We start from the raw sequence: 8,575 nt of genomic DNA, 5'->3' as shown, positions 1-8,575 counted from the left end.
CCGCATTCTCCGAGCCTGTCGACTAAGGGCTCCTAATGAGCGTGGTGGATGGGAGAGCCGGCCATCTGACTTTTGGCCTTGCTGCCCGTAGCGCTTCACACGGCGGTTAAAACACGGCACACAGATCTTTGAGCACAACCCTTGTCCTGATGATCCCAGCAGGCGACCCACCCCCATGCTGCAGAGGTGGGAGTCCCTGTTCCTCCTGCCCTTAAGAATCTCTGGTGGTAAGTGGGTCCCCCCAGTTCGCCAGGTAAGAATCCTCCATGTGGTTTCCCTGGCTTCACCTCCAGATAAGAACATTGTGTGGAGGGAGTGGGAGGAAGGTTGTCTGGCAGATCTGTAAAGGGGGACTGTGTCTCCCTGTCTGGCCCAGGCTCCTGGGAGGAAGTGATCTCAGTGTGTCTGGCTGTCTCCATTCCTCCCACCCATAAGAATCCCTGGTGTGTGGGTGCACCCTAGACCATTAAGGATCTCTGGTGGGTGGGTGTCTCTCTCCCCCTAGTCAGGATCTCTGGGACGTGCCTGTATAAAAAGAGACTGACTCACCCAGGCTGGGCTGCCATCATGGAACAGACCAGGTCCTTCTGTGGAGGGTTTGCATTCCTCCAAGGACATGATCTCAGTGTTTGTGGGTGTCCCTGTCCCTTCAACCCTTAACAATCCCTGGTGCGTGGGTGCGCTGGGCCCCATTACAATCCCCTCTGTCTTACCCCCCATGAGGGATCCGGTGGATGTGGGTGTTCTCCACGCTACTGGTGGTGTCTGGTGCCCCTGTCCCTGCTGGTTAATAGTGGAGTGTGTGGGTGTCCCCCAGCTCACGAAGGATCTGTGTTGTGCGGATGCCCCCGTTCTTCTCATTAAGAATGGTGCAATGGAGCATATGGGGGTGTCCCCCACCCCATGAACTAGCTCCTGTGTGTGGTTCCCCTGCCCCCATCCAGGCTCTGTGGGTGTCGCTGTTCCCCTTTTCAAGATCCGTGTTGCTTGGGTGCATCCCTCCCCCCAAGTCAGAATCCCCAGCGTGTGGGTGCTCCCATCCCCCTCCAGGCTCTGCGGGGGGGGGTGTCTAAAAAGAGACCGTGTCTCACCCAGGCTATGCTGCAGGGGCTATTCACAGGCATGATCCCACTACTGATCAGCACAGAAGTTTTGACCTGCTCCGTTTCCGACCTGGGCCAGTTCACCCCTCCTTAGGCAACCTGGGGACCCCAAGCTTCCCCAAGATCACCATATTGATGCCAAACTTAGTGCGGACACCCGATCGACACAGCCCCCTGCAGCCCAGAGCTCCTGAGCTTAAGCGATCCGCCGGCCTCAGCCTCCCCAGGAGCTGGGATCACAGGCACCAGCCACGGGGCCTGGCTTGTTTTGCAGCCTGGCAGCTGGAGCTTTAAACTCTGCTTGTGAGCTCTGTGCCTTGGCCAGACGGGGACAGCCTGGAACTGGGAAATGCTCCTGCTCCCCCCGCCCCCGTCTCATGTCGAGCTGCAGGCGCCGCTGCCATCACAGGTAAGATCCTGGATGTTTCGGTGCCCCCTTTCCCCGCCCAGGTGTCCGGGTACCTCTGCCCCCCATACAGAATCCTGGATGTGTGGGTGTCCATCCCTCTGCAGAGGATCCCAGAGTGTGGATGCCCTTGTCCCCCCACACATGATCCTGGGTGTGTGGGTGCCACTCTCCCCCGCAGTAGATCTCTGGTGGGTGGTTCCCCAGGGTGTGAGTGCTCCCATCCCCCGATACAGGCTGGGGGGGAGGGTATAACTGGCTCTCCCTGTCCTGCCCAGGCGGTGCTACAGCAGCTGTTCACAGGAGCAGCGACCCCACTGTCAACCTGCAGCTTTAACCTGCTCCAGGGGTGACCTGCTTCACCCTCCTGTGGGAGCCGGGGGACCCCGAACTTCCCAGAATCACCTGATTGATGCCGAGCTTAGCACAGACACCAGCTCAGCCTGGCAGGGAGCTGCCCTGAGCCCTGACAATCAGCTTCCCTCCGCCTCCTGCTGCACAGCGAGGGTCCCACGCGAGAGGCTTCGTGCCCAGTTTGTTCAGGAGCGTCCCAGGCTCCAGCTGTAAACTCTGCTGGTCAGTTCTAATCTTTGGCCACACGGGGGCGGCACTAACGGTCCCATCTAAACGTTGTTTGCGTTCGGCCCGTCGGCTCGCAGATTCTAACCCGCGGGCAGATCTCTGAGCGCAGCCAAATCCCTCCCCAAACTGAACATTGAAGCAGCAGCTCCCGTTGGAAAGATCAGGATTTTTGCCTTTAAAAACAAGGAAAATGTCTACAGCGAGAGACTGAAGAAGCTCAATTGATTTCATTGACTCCATGAATGTTCCTCTGTGTCCCACTAGGAGTCATGCCCCACTTTTTGGGGACCACTGAACCCTACTCGCTAAGCAGGGGCTAGTGATGCCAAAGCCCAGGGAAAGGGAGAACAAATGCGGGGCCCCCAGCACTGGAGCCATGTGCAGGGGCTGCAGGAGAGGGGCGATGGCTGGTGGCCCAGGGAGTTAAGGGCAAAGGGGGCACAGGAGGGGGCAGGAGTTAGGGGTGAAGGAGGTGCAAGGGTTGGGAGTGAAGGAGCTGGTGGTAAAGGGGGAGTGGGGATCGTCCAGGGGCAATGGGGAAGTGCCAAAGTACAAGCTTTGCCCAGGGCACCATTTCCCCTAATGCTGGTCTGAGTGAACAATTGGAAATGACCCTTCAGTGAGACCAGAACCATAGTGTAGAAAAGCCCCTTTGTTAAGTGGTGGTGGCTGAGGGCTTAGGGAGATGGGTTAGAAAACAACGGTCGTCTTTCTGTGGAGGTTTGATTCTTGCCTGCTGGGCAAGGCTGGTGTGTGGTGTCTCCATGGCTGTACTTTCAGTGTCTGATCACCCACAGTGCCCCAGAGAGCCAAGTCTAGACATATTCAGAGGCTCTGTGCCAGGGTTTCTCAAACTTCCTTTCACTGCAAACCCCCTTCTGCCAAAAAAAACTTACTACATGGCCCTGGAAAGAGGGACCAAGCCCCTCCACACTGCGCAGAGGCAGGGGAGACAAAGCCTGAGCCTTGCCCCAGTTAGGAGAAGGCAAAACCAGAGCTTGAGGGATTCAGCCCTGGGTGGTGGGGCTCAGACGTTTGGCTTCAGCCCCAGGCCCCAACAAGTCTAATGGCAGCCCTGGCGACCCCATTAAAACAGGGTTATGACCCACTTTGGAGTCCTGACACAGTTTGAGAACCACTGCTCTGTGGTGATGGGAGAGAGTTTTCCTGTGGGTGCAGTTAATCCACTTCCCCAAGAGGTGGCAGTGATGTCACTGGGAGAAGCTATATCGGTGGGTGTGCAAGCTGTGGTGTTTGTCACATTTAAGAAGTTTAATCAAACCCCATTTTTAAAACCACCTGTGGTCTGGGAATGGCAAAGGACCTCGATGAAGCAGGGTCTGTCCTTCAAAGTCCTGTAATCACGATTCCATACTCATGTTGTCATGGGGGTATAGCTCAGTGTTAAAGTGCTTGACTGCATTTCAAGTAGTCCTCAGTTCAAACCCCCATGTTGTCTTATAACCCTCTTTTTTTTAAAAAAAGGAAAACATTTTCATTTCCATTCTCCATTATGTTCAGGGGCTCCTCTATACGGGAGTGCTTGATATCAATGTAAACACTCAACATTTCACTGTCCAAATGCATAAAAACCTAGCAAAGCTGTCCATCAGCTGAAATCAGTTCCAAAGCTCTAAGTGTCCAGTTTATGTTTTCATCAGTTAAACAAAGGTATCATACGAATGTACATTTGCAGATCCCTCTTCTCCAGGAGCTGTGCTGTGCAGAAGAACAAGAACCACATCCAGCTGCAGTTCAGGAATCTGATGACCAAAGAGCCACAAAGTTTTCTGAGGGCTGGAGAAAAATGCTTTTTAGTGAGCTATTGAACGAGCTCAACCTGTTTAGCTTATCAAAAGAAGATTGAAAGGTGACTTCATTGAAGTGTTGAAGGGCCTTAATGGAGACAAAAGATTGGGTATTAAAGGGCTTTTTAATCGAGGAGAGAAAGGCATAACAAGACCCAATGGCTGGAAGGTGAAAAGAGACAAATTCATATTAGAAATAAGACACAAATATTTAAGAGCGAGGATGATTCACCGCAGGAACAAGCTACCAAGGAAAGTGGTGGATTCGCCATCTCCTGATGTCATTTAATGGAGACTAGATGCCTTTCTGGAATGTGTTTGCCCCAAAAGTAGCTCTTGTGTCATACAGGAGGCCTGTGATATGCAGGGGGACAGATTAGATGCTCTAATGGTCTCTTCTGGCCATAAAGTCGACTAATTTCTGAAAAACTGAGTGTAGCATTGGGAGCAGCGTCTGATGTTTTCCTGTCTAGCCGGCTTGCTGCCTAGAACGAACGCTCCTTGTGTGGGGTGATCCACAGGGAGTAGCTCAAACCTCCAAAGTGCCTGGCCAGGGGCAGGACATTAGCACTGCAAGGGAGGGGTGTGGCAGTGACATCACAAAGGCCTTTTGCAGGACCTCAGACTATTGATCAAAGGTGGTGGGGAGGTGGTGACCTCACAGAGAGATGCTGACATCAGCCAGGCAGGAGAGGGGCAAGGGGCCAGGGAAACCTCAGAGACCCCTGTGGCTTTGCTTCAACAAGTCTCCTTCTCCAGGTCTCTCTGTGAGGACTGAGAGAGTATTCGGGTTCACGTACGTGAGCACCAGGAGGAACCTCTTTCAAGTTTTCTCCTTCCCTTTAGTGATTTTACTAGAAAACAGAAGTCCCTGTTTAGAAGGTAAGAGCCTCCTCGAGGGAAGGGGTGTCATGGGGGCATCACAGTTCGGATGCCGGTGCCTCCCCCAATGTAAGGAAGTTCCCGCCACCCTGCTCTGTGTTCGCAGGGCGGGAGAGAGCAGCATCCATGGCAGTGATTTGCTCCTGGCTGCCGCAGTAGAGCAGCAGGCTCAGCTGTCAGAACTTCCCAGAGCGATGAAAGGGGAGGGGCCCAGGGCTCTGTAGCAGGAATGCAGGGCAGGCGAGTTCACGGCAGGCATTGTGGGATACTGGAGGAGGCCAGTTATGGTGATATAATGAACAACAGCGTTTACTCTTACTTTAACTTTGCTGCAAAAAGCTCTAGCCCTCTCATCGAAGTCGTTTTATTTTGTCAGCAAAACAGGGCAGTTTTGTCGCCAGATGTGGCATTGCAGTGTGTGCACCAGCCACAAGCTGCCGACCGAGGGAGCGTTTTGTGTTTTTCACACACCTGAGCAATATAATTCTGTTGAAACAACTTTGTAGTGCAGACCTGGCCAAAGATTCACTCACACACAACTTGTAAGGAAAACCTCACCTGCTCCTCTGATTTGCAGAATGCAAAGACAAGCAAAGCTTGTCAGGCCCCGATGGCAGGAAGTCAGGTGTGAGCAGACACTGTGCTATGGCTACCTACAGGCACCATGGCTTAGCTGGTTAAAACCCCAGTTTTGTAAACAGGAGATCCTGGGTTCAACTCCAACTGGTACCTTGGGGAGTGGCTTTTGGGGCACCTGGCATTGGCTACTGTCAGAAAACAAGATTCAGAGCTAGATGGACTATTGGTCTGGCCCAGTGTGGCTTTTCTTATGGTTTAAATTACACTTACAGGCACTGATAATAGAGTTACTGAAAGTTTGGGAGTTAGGAGCAGGTAGGTCAGTGGTCCAGTCCCCACACAGATGACCCCCTCCCTCTGGGACAGGGGCAGGTCTGAGCTCTCACCCTAATGGTCATTGTGGCTGCCAGAATCTGTGGGCAGCTCATTTAGTTTACAGCAAAGGTTGAGTCCTGCTTTGTGCACTGTGTGTGAGAATGAAAATCCTAAACCACCCTTTGAAATAACGAATGCAGCAGGACGTGTTATTGTCCCTGCCACAAAGCAGACAGACCAATGGAGAAATGCCGTCGAGTCCAAGGTGATACTCCCCTGCCATTTTACCTTTTTTGCTGGCTAAACTCCTTCTTATCTGCCCGGCCCAGGCTGTCCTCTGCCTCAGCTGCTGCTCCTGGCCTGCTCTAGAGTCAAACACGCAGGGCCCCCAGGGGAACAGAGGCTGGGACCGGGCAGCAGCCTGGGTTGGGCTGGGAAGATGCTGGGAGTTCTCGTTCCCTGTGAACTGGCCTGGCTCCCTTCTCAACAGCAAACAAATCAATTCCACGTCCCCTCCCCAGAAAAACCAGCCTGGAGCCAAGGGCAGCAGGGGACGATTCCCTCCAGTTCCCACCAAGGCAGGAGAGAAGCCAGGGTGTTTCTAGCAGAGCCTATGGAACGGACGTGGGGAAACCAGCCTTTAATAACAGGCAGTTCCAGTTTAAGCTCAGTGTTTTTAACAATTTCTACAACATTAAATAACCCTTCAATTGTAGTGTCACCATCCATAACATTGCTTCAGCCTTATAGGTTCCCAAGTGCAAAACTAAACTTCTCTTCAAACACAAGGGAGTGGAGTTCAGTCAGTGTTCAGAGTCATCCCACATAAAGGAACCATGTTGTGGTACATAGTGGCCCCACCATGTGGCCATGGCCTTTCCCTCCTCCTCCAGAGTCAGAATGTGATCAGCTCCCACTGAGGGGGTGCAACACCCCTCCCTTGGTCTCTATGGCAGAGCTGCTATCAGCTCAGTGTCCTTCCCACAAGAGTCGGCTGCTGAGAGGGTTGCAATGGGGTAAATGAAGGCAGAGGAGGATTGTTCCTGCTGGGTTTTCCATTGTGTTGCTATGTGATCCTGCTGGAGGAAGCATGATTTGAGTTTGTTTCAGTGGCTTGGGTTGGGCTGAGGTTGTGACCCTGAGAACAGGGATTCCTGCACTTTCTGCTCTTAGCCCCTCAGGGAATGGACAATGGAGCAGCTTCAGAAATTGGATGGAAAGTAGCCTAAGAAAGTGTAGCATAAGTGAGAGGAAAAAAAACAGCATCACTTCCCTGGTGGTCTAGTGGTTAGGATTTGGCACATTTACTGCCACGGCCTGGGTTCAATTCCCAGTCAGGGAAAAATGACTTTAAACCAAAACTGCTTTAGTTTTTCTTCACTTACAACATAAACAAATCCGTTGTATTTTCCTAATTCCCCCATCTTCCCAGTGTCTCCATGGCAGGGCTGGCTCCAGGCACCAGCACAGCAAGCAGGTCCCTGGGGTGGTCAATGGAAAGAGGAGGCTTCAGCAGCAATTCATCCCTCTCAGAGGGAAGGACTTGAGGCCAACAGCAGCAGAGGTAGAGCTGCCATTGATTGCAGCTTTTTTATTTTGTTTTCCACTTGGGGTGGCAAAAACACTGGAACTGGCCCTGCTCCATGGAAGACAATTTGTTAAATCCCAGATGAGTGGAGTTAAATTAGTTCTCAGCCTGAGTTCTTAGGTCTTAATCCTGAGGATATTGTCCCACCATGGGGCCATTTCCCTCCTCTCTTTCATACAGAAGCACAATTTTCTTTGCACAGACACAGGAACAGCAAGATCTTTCTCTGTCCCTTGTGCAAAGCAGGGGCCAAATTCCATGGAAACAATGGACAAGCAGGGGGCCCTGGGCACATCCAGCCCTGGCTGTGAGATGTTCCCTCCCCTCTTTCTTTATGCCCCTGTTGTTATTTCATGGATTGTCTGGGATGGGGGAAAAGCTGAGTTCACTCCAGGTGGAGGGGGAAAGAACCGTGAAAGTCTCAGGCCCCAACCCCTGCTACCAGGATCACCGAGGTGCTGGGGATTTGAGTAGGAAAGGGACTGTGTGAATTGTCAAGGTGGGGAATGAATAACAATCTACAACTAGATCCACCTCATTAACCACCAACACAGGCTAATCCTGCTGCCGATAGAAGGGAAACTGGGAGCGATTCTTTGCTGCTTAGCCATGGAAACAGTGACCCAATTGCAGCGCAGTGAATGTGCTGGGGAAAGCTGGACTTCACAGGCAGGTGGAAAGAGCAGATCCTAGAAACACCTGGAGCTTCCCACAGCACTGCTGCCACCAGCAGCCCCTCCCCTCCCATTACCTTCCAGCAGGAGGTGGCAGCACCCCCCACCCAATGCAGGGGAGAGGGCTGAATGTATCTCTGCACCCTGAGCCCAGGGCACCCACTCTCTCTGCCCCACACATCGAATCTGGCCCTGCTGCAAAGCGACCCCTAAGAACCAGCAGCGTCAAGGACAGCAGGTTTGGCCTCAGAGCAGGGAATGTGTCCCCCATGCTGCTGTTAGGCCACTGGATGCTCTGGAAATAGGACAGCTCTGAGTGTAAACCCCAGCCCATCTGGGGATGTAGCTCAGTGGTAAAGCACGTGCTTTGCATGTATGAGGCCCTGGGTTCAGTCCCCAGCATCTCCAAGCTCTTTTTTTCACCCTGCTGCTTTGCTCATGCCCAGCTGGGATGTGGCCCAGCAATCTCCCTGCAGGAGTTTTAATCCTGCGCAGTGAGGGGCAAGTGACAATTGCATGGAAGGTCTGGGGTGGTTTCTGCTCCTAAGTCTCCTCTGTACATGTAAGATTCCCACCCTCTGTGCTGCTTGGGACAAGGGTAGATGAGAAGGGCGAATCCTCCAGCCCTGGAGGGAAAG

At 52.8% G+C, this 8,575-nt stretch overlaps 1 non-coding gene across 1 annotated transcript; it reads left to right on the top strand.

Annotated features, from left to right (window-relative positions):
* Window positions 1–8,273: 8,273 nt before the first annotated feature.
* TRNAA-UGC lies at window positions 8,274–8,345 on the top strand. Its single transcript has one exon. It is a non-coding gene; the product is annotated as a tRNA-Ala (tRNA).
* The last annotated feature ends 230 nt before the right edge of the window (window positions 8,346–8,575 follow it).

The sequence above is a fragment of the Mauremys mutica genome, unplaced genomic scaffold, assembly GCF_020497125.1.
Source record: "Mauremys mutica isolate MM-2020 ecotype Southern unplaced genomic scaffold, ASM2049712v1 000623F_np12_subseq_1:106961_obj, whole genome shotgun sequence".
NCBI classification, from domain to species: domain Eukaryota; kingdom Metazoa; phylum Chordata; order Testudines; family Geoemydidae; genus Mauremys; species Mauremys mutica.
This window is presented reverse-complemented; position numbering and strand designations above follow the sequence as displayed.